Below are 18,061 nucleotides of genomic sequence, written 5' to 3'. Positions count from 1 at the left end.
GCTTCATGAACAGGACCTCCTCACAGAGGTCAACTTCCTGTTTCTGGAGCCTGAGTCCTGCTTCCATTACTTATTAGCTATGAGATTTGAGTACATTTAGTAGTATTCTCTATAAAAATGAGATGGGTTAGGTCAATAGTGCCCACCTGTAATCCCAGCTACTTGGGAAGGCTGAGAGAAGAACCACAAGTTCAAGGCCAGTCTGGGCAACTTTGTGAGACCCTGTCTCAAAATAAAAAATAAAATAAAGCACTGGGGCTGTAGCTCAGTGCTTGCTGAGCGTGTATGAGGCCCTGGGTTCAATCCCTAGTACTACAAAGCCAAACCAAAGATGATTGTAACCAAATAGAATGGAGATACATCTTCCTTATTAGCAAGAAACGTGTTTGACTGGGAGGATGCTCTGATCAGCTTAGGCTGGGAGGGGCTGGAGCTATAAGCTGTCGGATGAGTGGTATAGGGTGAGCCGGAACTATAAACAAAAGAGAACCTCCTCGTCCTCCAGAGGCTGGAGGCCCAGTAAAGGAATGTGGAGGTCAGGAACAGAGATGTCCAAATGTTCTAGTCATCTGTCACAAATACCTGAGGTCATATGCTCACGGAAAAGAAAGGTTTATTTTGGCTTATGGTTTTGGAGGCTTCAGTCCATGGTCTGTTGGCCCGTTGCTTTGGGTCTGTGGTGAGGCAGCGCATCGTGGCGGAGGAAGCTGCTCAACCTCCTGGTGTCCGAAAGCAAAGAGAGAGGAAGGGGCAGGGTCCCAAAATCCCCTCCAAGGGATGACCCTCAGTGACCTCACTTCCTTCCACAGCCCTGCCTCCTGAAGGTCCCACTACCTCCCTGCAGTGACCACTGGGATCCAAGCCTTTAACACGTGGGCCTGTAGGGGACACTTATCCACAGAGTAGCCCTGGTGCAGGATCTTACTAAGAGACTTCCCTTCTGCTCTCTGGTCGTTCTCAGTAATGTACCCATTTCCCTCTGAAGTCTTTGCGAGCAGTCTCCTCTGTGCAGAGCTTCCAGGGACTGAGTTCTGCGCTGAGGTGAGCCTGGTCTGCAGGGGTGTGGGAACTCTCCGCCCAGCACCCCAAAGCTCCAGCGAGCCTTGCCTTTGAGTACTGACAGCCCAAGGCCGGATTAAAGCTTACTTCGGTGTCATTCAAGCCACCGGCACAAGGTTCCATAAATTCATTGTCCTGATGATCATGGAGGACAGTAATTCTCAACAGAGAGTGATTTTGCTTTCCTCTCCCAAGGGACATTTTCCAATGTCTGGGGACATTTTTTGGTTGTCACAACTGGGGGCGCAGAGAGTGACTGGCATCAGTGGGTAGAATCAGGAATGACGTCCGCATTCTAGGGAGATCCAAGGCGTCAAGGGTGAGAAGCCCGCTCTGGAGCCTTCCTTCTACTCACCCCAAGAGTGAAAATCAGAGATAAATTTACAGTACATTGCAAGGTCAGCTGATTCTATTATTTAAAATAAGGTAAAGATAAGCAAACAATTATATTTATGAGCTTATCCCTCTCTATTGCCTCAGCTGAACTGACATCTAACTGACTTTTCTATATAACCTTCTAAATTAGTTACTTTTTTTCTCAGGATTAAAAAGCAAATGTGATTTCCCCAGAGTAACCAGAAGGTACACTGCTGGGATTTCTAGTAGCGCTAAACAACCATCGCCCTCTGCTGGAGAATTCTCTAACTGCAGCATTAGTGTGGAGAAAATCATTGAGGACGTCATTCTAATTTAAGGAAGTGTCTGGGACCACGGACTCTTCCCTTTGAACATGATTTTCTACCTGATGGGGAGTACACTGGTGTACATGACCAATTTCTTTCTTATGTACTATCTTAGAAGTTTTTATGTTATTTGGTAGTAATTAAATATTTGTACCTTCTCTATCAGTACAGAATTAATTCGTGAAAGGATATCAAAGCTTAACAATAGAAACAAAAGCAAATCTATGATTTTTAAAAAGCTTTACTGGTACTTAAAAATAATAGTAAATTTGTAAAAAATAGAAAACTAAAAGGAAGAAGAAAAATTCAGTCCCATTATCAGAAAAAAATGACTATGAACATTTTGGAATACATTTTTTTTCTAGGAGAGTATGAAAATAAAAATGTTTTTGAAAATTATGTTTGGGCTGGGGGGTGTAGCTCAGTGGTACACTGTGTGCTTAGAACATGTCCTCTGGAATATCCTAATCATGTCTCCACTTTATTACCAGCAGCTCTGGTTGCTATGAGGGGCATGCAGAGGCCTTTTCCAGGGAAGGACCAGGTACTGCCATTAGCTACTGCCCCTCAAAGACCGCCTCAGCCATGGGAAGCCACCTGGGCCAGCTGTGGCCCACACCTGTGGCTGGTGGAGGCAGAGGGTGATGCCTGGGCATTTTGGCCAGGATGGGCTGCAGCTTTACCAGCTGCTGCTGGACTCCTGCCGAGGCCCAGTCCTGCTTCCTCTCTTGTCACCCATAGCTCATCACCCGAGGGCTCCTCTTGTCTGCATCCTGCCTACCTCCCAAGAACAGTCTGCCTCCCAAGAACATATCCTGTGTGACCTTGACCACTACTTTTAGTTTTCTGAATGTGGTACTGTGTGCACAGGTTTTAAAATGTTTGAAGGGTATAAAAGGGCATTTAGGGAAAAGTAAGTCTTGCTCTCACCCTGACTCCCATTCCACAGAGGTGAACCCATTATCCATTTTATGTATCTTTCCAGGGTTAGGCTGGGCGTAGATAAACCTAGACATTGTGATAGTTAATTTTATGTGTCAACTTGACTTGGCCACAGGATGCCCAGACAGCTGGTCAAACATATTTCTGGGTGTGCCTGTGAGGGTGTTCTGGAAGGGATTAACATTTAATCAGCACACTGAGTAAATCAGATTGCCCTCCTCAGTGCGGGTGGGCATTCCACTCCATTGAGGGCCTGGATAGAATGAAAATATGGGAGAGGGCCCCTCCCCCTCCCTCCCTCCCTAGCCCCTCCCCCTTCCTCGCCTCCTCCTCCTCCTTTCCTTCTCTCACTCTCACTCTCTTTCACTGTTCGAGCTAGGACATCCATCTTCTCCTGCCCTCAGTGCTCCTGGTTCTCAAACCTTCTGACCTGCACTGGACTCTATTCCATCAGCTCTCTGGATCTCAGACCTTTACACCACTGACTTTCCTGGGTCCCCAGTTTGCAGATGGTAGAGCCTCTCAGCCTACATAATCCCATGAGCCAATACCTTATCATAAACCCTATAAATATAGTTCTCCCTTAGTATCCATGGGAGACTGGTTCCAGGGACCCAGCAGACACCCAAACCTGTGGATGCTCAGGTTCCATATATATAATGGTCTAGTATTTGCAAATAACATATGCACATCCTCCTGTGTACTTTAAATCATCTCTAGATTATATGAGACCTACTATATATACACATTGTAAATGTTACATAAATAGTCGTTATACTATATGGTTTAAGAAATAATAAAAAGAAAAGAATTCTGTACATGTTCAGTACAGACCCATTTTTTCCTGAATAGTGTGATCCATGGCTGATTGGACCCATGGGTGCAGAGCCCATGGGTAGAGAGGCCCCAGAGTATACCCATCCTGTTTAGTTCCCTTCCTTTGCGGGACCCCGATTGATGCAGAGACGTGAAACTTTTCAAAAAAGTTTTGTTATGAAATAACCTAGGATTAATAGGAGAACTGCCCAAGTGGCACACGAGTCCCTTTATCTCCATCCAGCTTCCCCCAAGGGCAACAGCCACACCTCCACGTTTACCAGAGCTAAGAAACTGGCAGAGGTGCAGCTCTATGAACCAGGCTATGGCAGGTTTGCCTCAGATCTCCAGCACCCTCTTCCTGGCGGGGCAGGGCCCCACTTCCCACCCTGCATCAAGCACAGCACCTTCTTTCCATGGCTTCACGGTGCACCTTCCAGGCGTCCTGAAGTTTTTGTGCATGTGCTGGAGCCGAAGCAAGAATTCTCCTCCTCCTCCTTCCCTTCCCCTTTCCCTCTCCTCCTCCTCCTCCTCCTCCTCCTCTTTTCTTCCTCCTTCTTCCTCTTTTTTTTTTTTTTTTTTTAATATAAATTCCCCCCAGATTCACATTTTTTGTCAAGTTCTTTCTCAATTTCCGATTCTCTCCACACAGGGTATGACATCTTTAAGCGTGGTGATTCATGTCACCAGTCTCTGCCCTTCAGAGCTGTGCCCTTTCATCGGCAGGGATAGCTTTGACTCGACCTAAACAGGTATGTGCTGTCCAGTTCCCTTCTTCGAGCCTCTTGGACATCTCTCCTCAAGGTCAGAGAGGGCATGTGTCAAGTCTAGGAGCTTCAGTTTATTTCTGGGAGATATCCCCTGAGGCTCCCTTTGTTAGGGCTGGTTACTCTCCAGCCTCATGCCCCTTGGCCACTGTGCGATTCCAATTTGCCATTATTTGTGGAATTCCTGTCGCCCCTTCCTGGGCTGTTAATTAGCCTGGGTTTCACCCAGAAATCAGAGCCCGAGACTCAGGTTTGCATGCAGTGAATTTATTCTAGAAGGTGATCCCAAAGGACAGGAGTAAGTGACAGGGCAGGAGGAAAGGTGACCCAAGGGTGTGGAATTGAGTCGGTAACTGCTGTGGGCAGCTGGGGCTCTTTCCTATGTGGCTGTCCAAGGAGCTTCATAAAACGATGACACGAGTCTTACCCACCTGCCCCTCTTCCCTGGTGGCCAGGGTGTGCCTTCTTTCTTGGCTTTTGCCTTTGCTTTGGTGGAGCGGTTGGTGGCACAATGGCCTGGGGCACAGGGAGGGCAGCCTCTTGAGCTCCTGGCTGCAGTGGCCTCTGTGCCTGTTACATAGTGGTCTTCCACTGTCCCCCCGCTGGGTTCCCTTCTCCTCCTGGCTGGGTGGGACACCCCGTTTTCTGTACCCTATACTTTCCCCTTTGGGGGGACATCCTCTGTTAGCTTCCTGAACAAGGCAGGTGGGAGGTCAGGGTCCTTAGAACCTGCATGCCTGGGAATGTCCTTATTCTACCCTCACATTTTCTGAGGAGGTTAGAAACCATATTCCTCTGTACCTTTGAATACATTATTGTTTCATTGATTCTTCTGTTGTTAAGGCCAAAGTTACGATTCTCAAGCTTTTCCTCAAGTCCCATTCTCTCTCCCTCTCCCTCTCTCTCTCCTTCCCTCCTTTCCTCCCTCCCTCTGTCTCCCTCTTCTTCTCCAGAAGCTTGGAGTCTCTTCTCTTTGTCTCAGTGTTCTGAAACTTCACGCTCACATGATCGATGTGGGTCACTTTTTATTCCTGGTCTGGTCTGGCACGCTGAATCCTTTTAAACTGGAAACTGTCTCCCAGTTCTGGGAAAGTTGGTTAGATTATTTCATTACAGGCTTCTTCTCCCTTTTTCCCTCTGTTCTTTCTTTAGGAAATTTCTATTACTCAATTGTTGGTTCTCTGGATCTGGTACTTTAAAATATTTCTCTTCTTTTTTCATTTTCTATTGTTGGTGTTTCTGTTCCATTTTTCTAGGGAATTTCCCTCAATTTAAATCTAATTCCTCCACTGAGTTTATGCCCTGTGTGCTCTTTTTGGTTCTCTTATGTTGCTTTCATATTCATATGAAATTGTAAGCAATAGATAATAATATGTGAAATACAGGGGCTCTTTAACACATAACAGGGTCGTATTAATAAACACACCAGAAACTAAAAATATCACAAGTCAAAAATGCATGTAATATACCTAATACACCTAACCCACTGCAGACTATCCTACTTCAGCAACATAGTACCCTGGAGAGTGCGGACTGCTCCCCATGGTGATTGCCTAGTGCACTGGGAGCTGCAGCCTAGCATCTCAAGAGGGTATCCTACTATATACTACTAGCCTGGAGAAAAGTTGGAAATTCCAGCTATGATTTCTACTAAATGCCATGTAAAGTCAGAAATTTTACTTTGAACAATCCTAAGTCAGGGGCTAGCTGTATATATGATATATGATGCATCTATGCATACATACATGTATGGACATGTTTATTTATCAACCTGTTCTTGTTTCATGAATGGATTTTCTTGTCTCATATCTCTGAGACTATTACAGTTACTATTATAGTTAACCGTTAAAAAGTTTCCTTCTCTATGTGTGGTTTCTGTTTCTTCCAAACTGCTTTGTTTGTTTTGATACCTATACGTGTCTGGCCACCTGTGGCCGACTGCTTATTGTTGAGACCATATTCAGAATTCTTGGTTTGTACTTAATGACTTTACATGTGTCCCTAGGGCCATTTGTAGGGAATCTGGATGATGGTATCTTTATGTCTTTCCTCCTGAACCACTTAGAATCCTCAAACTGTACACCATAGTTTAAATGTTAGTTGTACTTTTAGTAGGGTTTTGGAAGAGAGCAAAATTAGATGTGTATTTCCAATTTGCTACTTTATCTGGACCCACCTTTCTTCTTCAAGGCTAACTCCATCTGCCCCCTGAGATTTCTCTCCTCTCTGGTGTTCCTCTCCTAATCCCATATCTTCATGTTTCTGAGGTTTAGAAAAGTGGTTTTTAAGGGTTTAGTTTAAAATGGTAGTTGATATGGAAAATAACAAGCATGGGTAAATAACCAAGTTAAATAACTCTTGGTGTTTATTCCTGTAAAGTAATTTGTATAAAAGAACATGGAACAGTCTTGGTCTTCAGATATTTTTAAATTATGTCATGAGAAATTTGCTATCTTATTGTAGCGTGATCTCCAGTGCTGTGAGATCAAATGATCCATTTGAAATTACAAATATTTTGTATTGTCCCTTTGTAATACTGAAATAAAATTCAAAGATAATTACAACTTACCTTCACATGTACTTTTGAAAAATCCATATAATAATATGGGCACTGGAAGCCATGCCCACCTGAATCTTCCTTCAGACCCAAAGGACTTTTTTCCTCGGCTTCCTGAAATAGCGATGCCCAACTGCTCATAGGCAGGCTTTTCTCTGAGAGTTGTCCCCAGCTGGAGGGAGCTTCTTTGACCAAGGCTGTGCACTCCCTTCCTGGGGACAGTCCATATCCAGTTGGGGTGGCTCATATAGTTCATGAGCACAGTCGCAGCTCCAGAGACATTGCAGAATTGCCTGAAGCCTTTGTCACGACTACAACATGACTCAGTGTGTCCCTCTGCCCACTCTGGTGTCCTTCACCTATTATGGGTGCTGACACAGGGGCACTTCTCATTAAAGCTTTGGCACATGCATCTCCAACTTGAGGGTCTACTTCCTTGGGAACCTGGCCTAAGAAAATGCCCTGTATAGGAAAACTGAAGGAAAGTACTACATAGTACCGTGTAATGCATGATATTATGTAGAATAAAATAATACACATTTCATTAGGTGTGGTGGTGCACCCTTGTAATCTCAGCTACTCAGGAGGCTGAGGCAGGAGAATCACAAGTTCAAGGCCAGTCTGAGCAACTTAGCAAGACCTTGTCTCAAAATAAAAAACAAAAATGACTGAGGCTATAGCTGAGTGATAGAGCAGCCCTGGGTTCAATCTCCAGTGAGGTAAATAATAATAACCTGTGTCTATATGTGAGCAATTGCATGTGACTACAGTAGAAGACAATGAAGTCATCAGATACTCACACCTTTATGTAGGATCACCAGTATAACAGTGAATGCAAGACTGTTGGGTTTACACTCTAGGTTTAGATAACTGTACGCAGGTTTTAGGGGACTCAAATGCTGTGTCATTACCTTTGGGGACATGATTTTCCAAATGGTAAACAACTCTTAGTAAAGTTCTACACAATGATCATTCAAAGAATGATCTTCCAAGATACACAAGCAATTCCTGGAACGTTCAGTGTACGGTACAGCTGAGCAAAAGTACATTGTGTTTATTTACAAAATGGAGTGACTCTTTAGGCTTAGATGACTGTATGCAGGTTTTCCACCTGCTGAATGTGCAGTTTTGTGGCATGGGGGACACTTCTAGGTTTGTAGAACTGCCTCATGCTTTACAGGCACCTTACACTCTTGACCCTTGATCACTAAATGCTGCGGTGCCTCCTATTCTTTTGTCCATGAAAAATGCTTCCACAAATTTCCAAAATGACCCCTAGCATTGACAGATCCCTAGAGAATTCCTGTTATCCCATCTGGTAGATAATAAAAACAGTGCCCTGGCTAGAATGGGCAGAATTGTAATCGGATGTGTTTAATGTGAATCTTCTTAGAAAAGAAAAAAAGAATGTTCCTTAAGGGACGGAAGCTGTGATTAGATTGGGTTCATGGACAGACCTCGACACCACAGGGCTGAGAAACCAATGTGGATAATATGTGATTATTACCTAATGTTTCTTGGGGAGAAAATAAATGTCTTTGCCAAAAACTTATATCTTAAGGGTCCTACATCGTTCCTCTCTGACTTATAAAACAAAACTATTTGGAGTCTCTGTGGAGGGACTCCACAGATCCTTGGCCAAAATTGCTTCCCAAATAATGGTAATCACTTGAATGTCTCAGTGGTCTGAACAGGTAACCCTTTGGAGGATTTTGATCTGGGAGAGACTGACTTAATGGTGAGCTATACTCAAGGAGTGGATAAGCAGCATTATCCTCCTACAAAAATGAAATAAAACTGAATCTGGGATTCACTTCAATGCAGTCCAGGGAGGCTGGAGTTGTGGCCCAGTGGTAAAGCACTTTCTTAGACATGTGAGGCCCTGGGTTCGATCCTCAGCCCCACATAAAAGTAAATTAATAAAATTAAGGTATTGTGTCCATCTACAACTAAAAAAAATATTTAAAAAAACACAACAGTCCAGGGAATGGGGAGGAGTGGGTATGAAGATGAACCAAGACTGGCCGTGAATGGATCATTAAAGTGGGTCACGAGAACGTAGTAGTTACTACACTCTCTTTAAACTTTCATATGTTTGAAGTTGTTCATAATAAACATCTTTTCAAAGGTGCCATTCTGAATTTAATTTATGTGCCTGCTGTCTGGGAAGGTGAAAGAGGGTATTTTAAGGTTGATACTGATGTTCAGGAATGATAGAAACTTTAGGAATCATCTCCAAATGCTTTCCCATGCCTTAAATGTTTTAAGACAGTGCTTTTGGGGATGAAATAAAGGAAACTGCCCATTAAAGAAAAAGGACGCCTTCTTTCCATACCTGCAAGCTCTGGACTTTTCCAAGGCAGACTTCTCATTTGCTATTAGAATCTATGTCTCTAAAAAGTAAGTCCTAGTAATTGTTTCACCAACAAGTTTCCCATAATTTATTTTTAAAAGAAACAGAACCTGAAAGAGGTTTTTAAAGGAAGGAGAGGCCGGATACCAGTAGACATGGGATTCATTAGGGCCTGGCTGTTCCTCTAAATTCTCGGTGTGTGCCCGGGGCAACTGTCAACAGCAGGATTATCTGAGACTCTGCTGCTGCAAAGATGGATGGCTTCTAAGTGGACCTTCCTCCGCCCGGTGGCCAGGCTTGATATCGAGCAAAATAATGGTCAGAAGGAGCATCGCCAGGCCCCTAACGAGAAGCTGTTGACAGAAAAATGGGTCTAACATTCATCAAAAAGCCAATAAATGCCAAGAAGGGACTGAAAATGTAGCAGCTCATAAATTCCTTCTCAGGGGGCCTCTGGTGGGGGGGTAGGGGGAGCTTGGGGACAGCACACCTGCTCAGCCTTTTTCCTGAGCATTGCCAAATAAACTTCCAGAAAGCTGACAACGTGACGGGTGGCTTTCCCTAATGGCTTTAGGGGGATGTGAAGAGGGGACTTCTCTCGCTTTTGATCAGAGGATCCTATTTGCGGTGCCAGTACTGACTGAGTCTATATCTGAAGCCACTTAGCTGTCATGGCTGTGATATCCCAGTTTGTAAGTTAATTGAGAGCTGAGATCTCTTCTGGCTTGAAAAAACCAGAGCTTTCCATGGATGATGTCATTTGCTCACTAAGGAGAGAAATGGGTTTTTCTTGATTCCTGTGGGACGTAGTGCCCACTAATGAGACTGGCTCATTCAGCAGCTGATCTTGTTGCTCTGTGGCATTGCTAATGCCTCTTTCTACTTTTTTGCTGAGGGAACGGGATTTTACTGAGTACTGAATACAATCAGTTTCTTGACTTGGGCTTCTTCCTGTGGCCACCCTGAATTAAGGGCTCGTGCGAAGGTGATTTCCTTGGAAAGTGACCACCCGCCTCAGCAGCACATGAGAGAGAGTGGGGTGAAGGATGCAGGGAAGGGAAGAACCAGCCAAATTCGTATTAATAAGCAGGTCCTGTGACTGGGCTCAGGTCTGGGTGACTTGAGAGGAAATGGGGAGTGACTGCCTGTGGGTACCAGGTTTCTTTTAGAGGCAATGAAAATGATCTAAAGTTGATTGTGGTACGTGATACAACTGTTAATAAACTAAGAACCATGGGATTGCTTACCTTTAGGAGTACATTCTGTGGTGTGTGAATTACCCCCCCAATAAAGCTATTATTTAAAAAAGTGCCAGTAGTAGGGAATGGCCACTGGCTATGCAAACCAATGGTGTCTGCCATAAGGAACCTGGAGTCATGGAAGGCACAGAAATTTATTAACCTCAGAGCTGAAAGCCTAGCAATACAGGCCATGTGACATGGGGTCAATGACAGAGTTTAACTTCAGTATCTTCTATAAAAGGAGAATGAATGATATGACTTAAATATAAACAATGTAAGACACTGTAGGTGAGTCTCAGTCATTGGGATGTCGGAGTCCAAGTGTTATTGAGCTTTAATTGGCACAGTGATTATGTGTGGCAGACATTAATAAATATTGACTAAATGGATGAGAACAGGCATGTTAAGAGACAGACCTCTAGTGTAGGAAGGAGTTGAAGGGGCAGGGAGTAGAAGGGGCAGGGAGTTGAAGGGGCAGGAAAGAGTTGAAGGGGCAGGGTAATCAATCTGAACTGATATGGGAGTTCAGATTGATTACCTTAAGAAATAATTATCAAATGCTTAGAATAATAACTCTGACAAAACTAATAACTGACATATTCTGATATAAGGGTTACATGAACAAATTTACCATTTCAACAGAGCCTTCCAAGAGCAAATCTATTAGGTTCTTGACTCCTTTTCAACCAACCATAATCTGTATATCTCTCTGTCTGAAGAATGTTTTATCCCTAGAAGTGTGAGCATCTGGAGACCAAAATATGTGTGAGCTATGCATTACATTTTTTATTTATTTTATTTTATTTATTTATTTATTTTGTGGTGCTGGGGATCGAACCCAGGGCCTTGTGCTTGTAAGGCAAGCACTCTACCGACTGAGCTATCTCCCCAGCCCTACATTTTTTAAAAACTCTAAAATCTCCCCAAATCTGATTCCATTCAGGTGGAGAGATGTAACCCCTAAAGTGCATCCTCCTAAATTTATGAAGATATTTATCAACTTCCCTGGATCTAAAATACCCCATCAGTTTATTTCATGTTCTGGCCCGCTATTTAACTTTCTTAAGACTGATTCAGAAAATGTCATTTGGGAGGTTAAAAACTCACCTATGTTATGTGGCCTATGAAAGGAAACTGCATGCTAGTAACATTTGACTGGACTTGCAAGTCTTGCTGAAGATCAGCTTTGTGCCAGGCATTTCTTGGTTCTGAGAACTGAAACATGAATAAGGATTCACTGTGGCCCTGCAGGAACATGAGTTCTCATTGGAGAGCAGAGAGGATGATCCACTGGATTGGGAATTTAAAATAATAATTCAGCTGGGCACGGTAGTGCACGCCTGTAATCCCAGTGGCTTGGGGGGCTGAGACAGGAGCATCGTGAGTTCAAAGCCAGCCTCAGCAAAAGCGAGGCACTAAACAACTCAGTGAGACCCTGTCTCTAAATGAAATACAAAATAGGGCTGGGGATGTGGCTCAGTGGTCGAGTGCCCCTGAATTCAATCCCCAGTACCCACCCCCCAAATAATAATAATTTAGTGTGCTTCAGGGACAATGAAAAGATCTCCAAGTTGAATAATCTAGTGGTTAGCTAAAAGCTAGTGAGAGGACAGGGGTTTATAGCCTGGCATGGTGATTATAAACCCATGCTTACAGAACTGCTGCCTGGATTTCAAAGGTCAGCCCTGTCCCTTCTTCAGTGTGTACTGATGGGACCCACTTTAACATCTTTAGTGTGTTGTCTGTAAATCGGTGCTAATTAAGCCTACATCCTATCCTAAAGCTTTTGTGAGGATTAATGTCAGAATATCTGTAGAATGCTTAAAATATTGCCAGGCACAGAGCAATTACTACATACACTTAGAAGTTCATAGCATCTAAATCACATTCCACCTTGACCAATACATTTATTGCTCTGGGAATTTAGAAAATTCCCAGAAATTTCTAATGCTAGGAATTAACATTTTAACATACATTTTGATAAAGAAAATATTTAAAACATACAACATAAAAGTTTTCTTGAAGGTGTAAAAAATACTTGCAATTTTTTTAGGGTCTGTGTGTAAACATTTTGGGAAAGGACAGGGAGATCCAAAAGAAATAGTAACATCACTGTGAAACTGACGAGGACATCAGAAGACGGACACAATGGGAAAATAAGCCTTATAACACTGGGCTCACCCAACTCCCAGTTTCTCTGTCTCCCTATTTCCCTGGGGAATGGCCACCGTTCTTACACTGGCCAACTGGAGTGGGCCCGATATTATATCCAAAGGGCACTACAGGCTCAGCAGAGATGGCCTGCTAGCTTTTTATGGGCCTCTAGGACATGAAAAAATAGATTCTGAGTCCCAAAATATAAAAGAAAAAGGCTTGTAAGATTAAAATATAACCTCCATTTATTTATTTATTTATTTATTTATTTATTTATTTATTTATTTATTTATTTATTTGCAGTTCTGAGGATTGAACCCAGGGCCTTACACATGCTTGGCAAGTGCTTTAACACTGAATTATATCCCCAGCCCTTTTTCATTTTTTAATTTATTTTTTAGTTGTATGTGGATACAATGGCTTTATTTTATTTATTTTTATGTGGTGCTGAGGATCAAACCCAGTGCCTCATGCATGCTAGGCAAGCACTCTACCACTGAGCTACAACTGCAGCCCTTAGTTTTTCTTTTGAGACAAGTTCTCACCAAGTTGCTCAAGCTATCCTTGAACTTGAAATCCTCCTGCCTCAGCCTCCTGAGTAGCTATGATTACAGGCATGAGCCACCATGCCCAGCTTAATATTTTCTTAAATATCTACAAAATACAACATGTGGACTTCAATAATGTTGAATTTAACAATTTAACTCTTCTCTTGTATACTCGATTGCCAAGTGTTTTAGTCAGCCATTTTCGCCGTCGTGATGAAAGGGCTTGACCAGAACAACCATAGAGGAAGAAAGGTTTATTTCGGGGCTCATGGTTTCAGAGGTCTCCATCCACAGGCAGCAGGTGCATTCCTTGGGGCTCAAGGTGAGGCAGGACCTCATTGCGAAGAGTGTGGCAGAGGGACCAGAGCAATGATGATCAGGAAGCAGAGAGATTGGTGCCCACCTGCCAGATAGAAATATATAGCCAAAGCCACACCCCAATTCCCACTTCCTCCAGCCACACCCTACCACTTCAGTTACCACTCAGTTAATCCCTATCAGGGGATTAATTCACTGATTGGGTCAGGACTTTCACAACCCAGTTTCTCCTCTGAACCTTCCTGCAATGTCTCACACGTGAAATTTTGGGGGACACCTCCCATCCAAACCATAACACCAAGGCATAACAATCTTTAATCAAATACTTTAAAATAATTAAAAATCAAATTATTAATCCAGGCATGATGCCATACTCCTGTAATCCTAGAAACTTGGGAGGGTGAGGCAGGACGATCACGAGTTCAAGGCCAGGCTGGGCAACTTAGTGAGACACTGTCTAAAGATAAAAAATAAAAAGGGCTGGGGATGTAGCTCAGTGGTAAAGGGTCCCTGAATTCAATCCCCGGTACTCCTCTCAATCAATCAAATCATTCAATTCTTTCCTCTAAACATAATAATTAAGTGTGGGATCTGGGTGCATTCTGATGCACATTAAAATGTGATAGGGTAGGACCTCCAAAGCCATGAGCATCCAGGGCCTATGACGGTGGCGAGAACTTCCACCATCATAGTAAGATTTTAAAGGAATCCTGGGTGCCTTTAAGTCTTTACATTCTTTTTTTTTTTTAATTTATTTACTTGATTTTATTGTACATAATATCTTATGTGGTTGGTCCCAGTGTTCACACTGACTGGAGGGAGATGTTTTGGATTTCTATGCTCAGAGTAGTTCAGTTGCTGCTGCTACTGCTGTTGATTTGTTTTCTTTCAGGATCAAGGTGGGCACTTTCATATAAAATCTGATTTTTATTTCCTTCTCTGGCAATTCTTTCCTGGATTCTTTGTTCTGCATAATTATACCTACAGGGAAACCAGCATCCTGTTACCAAGATAAATCCTCCTATTCCAACATCATGTGATCTTCTAATTCTACTAGTTAACAAAAAAATGTCCAAGTCCAGCCACAACAGATCCCAGTGAACCATATAATATCGAATCCCATGCTCAGGGAATGTTTTCAACATCTAAAATTCCTAGGAGCTTAAAGGGCTAGGATAAAATAGAAAAGAATGCATTTTGTGCCTGGGTGTCCGGCTGAGGCAGGAGGATGTCAAGTTCAAAGCCAGCCTCAGGAACCAGGATCCTTCTCCTTCCTGGGCTCACTGGGCTCTTGTACAGCCACCATGGGATCAGTTGGCTTCTCCAGCCCCACCTTGAGTCCGCCCAGGGCCTCAAGTCTTTACATTCTTCTCCAAACCAGTGGCAACTGTCTGATGTTTCATCATGAAAGCTGCATTGCTTCCACTTTTAACTTGAAAATGCTGCTGGGAGGATTGAATCTGTCACTTCCACCCTAATGCAAGCTTTTGCAGGAGAATTATTTGGAAATCTATTTTTATATTATTTGGAAATATTTTTATATTATTTTTGTATTATTTAAAAATCATATTTTTTGGAAACCCAAAATCAGAATTTCTGAGTCAGTTGGTTTGGTGTGAATCCCAGAAATCTGCATTTTTAATAGTCCAAGCAGTTAGAGACTGGTGATCTATGAGCCTCATTTTGCAACACTACTTTGTAAAAAGGATTTTCAGGGAAAGGAAAGAGGAAGAAGCTGATTGAATATGGAAGGACTTCTGGAAGCACCAAGACAAATCAAGAATAATGGCCAAGTTTGATGGAGGTCAGCCTCATGTAGGGTCTACCTATCTGATGGCATCTTCAAAAGGTTCTGGTGTGGCAAAAGACTGCTAGAGCTAGTAAACGAATTCAGCAAAGTAACAGGTTACAAAATCAACATATGTAACCAAATGGCTTTCCTACACATTAATAATGAATCTGCTGAGAAAGGAGTCAGGAAACAATCTCATTTACAATAGCCTAAAAAACAAAACAAAACAAAAAAACTACCTAGGAATAAACCTAAGCAAGGAGGTAAAAGACATCAACAATGAAAACTATAGAACACTCAAAAAAGAAATTGAAGAAGACATAAGAAGATGGAAAGACCTCCCATGTTCATGGATAGGCAGAATTAAAATGATTAAAATAGCCATATACCAAAAGCAATATACAGATTCAGTGCAATCCCCATCAAAATACCATGACATTCTTCACAGAACTAGAAAAAAACAGTCCTAAAATTCATTTGGAATAATAAAAGACCCAGAATGGTCAAGGCTATCCTAAGTCAAAAAACAATGCTGAAGGTATCACAGTAGCTGACTTCAAATTATACTACAGAGCTATGGTAACAAAAACTGCATGGTACTGGCATGAAAACAGACACATAGTCCAATAGACCAGAATAGAAAATATAGACAAACCCACATGGATACAGTCATCTGATCCTTGACTAAGGTGGCAAAAACACACATTGGAGAAAAGATCACCTTTTTAAAGAAATGGTGCTGGGAAAATTGGTTATCCATATGTAGAAGAATGAGACTAGATCTTTGTCTCCTGCCTTGAACAAATGTCAACTCAAAAATGGATCAAAGACCTAGAATCAGGCCAGAAACTATGCAACTTGTTAAAGAAAACATAGGATAAACCCTTCAACATATAGGAGCAGGCAATAGTTAATAAATGGGATGGCATCAAATTAAAAAGCTCCTGTATAGCAAAGGAAACAAAATTGCGAAGAGAACCATAAACTCTCATAAAAGAGAGAAAAGGGAGAAAATCTTCGCTACTCTTCTGACAGAGGATTAATAACCAGAATATATAAAGAACTCAAAAAAGTTAACACCAAAAAACAAACAACCCCCACATAAACTAATTAATAAATGGACCAAAGAAATAAGCAGACACTTCTCAAGAGAAGAAATATAAATGGACAACAAAAATATGAAAAGAGATGTTCAACATCTTTAGCATTTAGAGAAATGCAAATCAAAACTATATTGAGATTTTTATCTCACTTCAGTTAGAATGACAACCATCAAGAATACAAATGATAATAAATACTAGAAAGGATATGAGAAAAAGGGACACTTTTACACTTTTGGTGGTATAGTAAATTACTGCAAACACTATGGAAATCAGTATGGAGGTTCCTCAAAAGACAAGGAATGGAACCACCATAAAACCCAGTTATACTACCCCTAAGTATTTACCCTAAAGAATTAAAGCCAGCATACTACGGTGATACATGCATACCATGTTTATAGCAGCACAATTCACAATAGCTAAATTATGGAACCAGTCTTGCTGTCCATTAATGGATGGGTAGATAAATAAAATCACACACACACACACACACACACACACACACACACACACACACACAATGGAGTTTTATTCAGTCGTGAAGAAGAATGAAGTTATGTCATTTGTGGAAAAATGGGTGGAACTGGAGTCCATTATATCAAGTGAAATAAGCCAAACTCTGAAAGTCAAGGGTCATATGTTTTCTCTCATAGGTGGAGAGGAAAAAAGAAAAGAAAGGTGGGGGCAGATTTTATGAAAATCAAAGGGAGATCAGTAGAATAGAGGAAAGGAACCAAGAGGTAGGAGGACTGGAGGGAAAGGGGAAATAGAGGGGTATGATATTGACCAAATGGTATTGTTATAGTGTGTGCATGTGTGATTATGTAACCACAAATTCCACCATTATGCATAATTAAAATGCACCCATAAAATGTGGTAGAAAAACAAGGAAATGCTATGACCAACTTTATATCCATAAATTGGACAATGTAAAAAATAACGAAAGACTTCTTCAGGGACACAAACTCCTAAATAGCATCCAACAAATATTTAACCTGAATGTCTCTATTTCTGTTAAAGGAACTGTTTCTTGTTAAAAACTTTCAGGGTGGGAGGGGTAGGGGGGGAAGAAAAAAAATAACAATAAAAAACAAACAAACAAAGTTAACTACAAACCTAGATGGCTTCACTGGATAATAAAAAGGGGTCCGTTTTGAAGGGGAAGATGCTCCATCTTCATTACTTTAATTGTAATGATGCTTTTATGGATGTACGTGTCATTATTTATCAAATTGTACATTTTAAATATGCACAGATATTGTATGTGAATTATACCTCAATAAAGCTATTAAAAGAAAAAAAAAGTGGCCCCAAATCTTGGAGCCGTTGTGAATGGATCTCTCACTCTCAATGTAATCAGGTGCTTCCAGTGTTGGCTAGTGCTCATTATCTCCTTTTGTAAACAAGCACTTCTTTTGAGCAAAAACTACCTGTTTCATATTTTGTTTGCAAATTCTAGTATTATAGCATCCAGAATGTTGGACCTGGAAGGACTAGTGAGTGCAAGGGTGACACTTTTACACCAAGGGAGGCAGCATGCACAGAGGCCACCCTACCTACCTGTGCTCACATGACTGGGACCAGCACCCAGTGTGCTCTGTGGTCAACTGAGTGCTTTTCCCTAGGCCTCCTTGGGGAGGCGAGTCCATGTGCCCTTTGCTCTGCCATTTGGGGTTGCTTCCTTTGAGCTCATTGCCAGTTGGTCTCTGGGGGCTGGGAGTACCCTTTCCA

The 18,061-nt window shown here is 42.1% G+C and overlaps 1 long non-coding RNA gene across 1 annotated transcript in view; it reads right to left on the bottom strand.

Moving 5' to 3' along the window:
* The window catches only part of LOC306641252, a 125,811-nt gene extending 109,399 nt beyond the window's left edge, over positions 1-16,412 (bottom strand). Inside the window, exons 1-2 of the long non-coding RNA XR_013758098.1 lie at positions 14,501-16,412; positions 13,524-14,438 (exon numbers count right to left, since the gene is read on the bottom strand). This is a non-coding gene — a long non-coding RNA (uncharacterized lncRNA). The remainder of the gene's footprint in view (positions 1-13,523; positions 14,439-14,500) is intronic.
* Between the last annotated feature and the right edge of the window lie 1,649 nt (positions 16,413-18,061).

This window comes from Sciurus vulgaris (assembly GCF_902686455.1).
Source record: "Sciurus vulgaris genome assembly, chromosome: 12".
NCBI classification, from domain to species: Eukaryota; Metazoa; Chordata; class Mammalia; order Rodentia; family Sciuridae; genus Sciurus; species Sciurus vulgaris.
The sequence above is the reverse complement of the archived record's forward strand: the minus strand, read 5'-3'. Positions and strand labels throughout refer to the sequence as shown.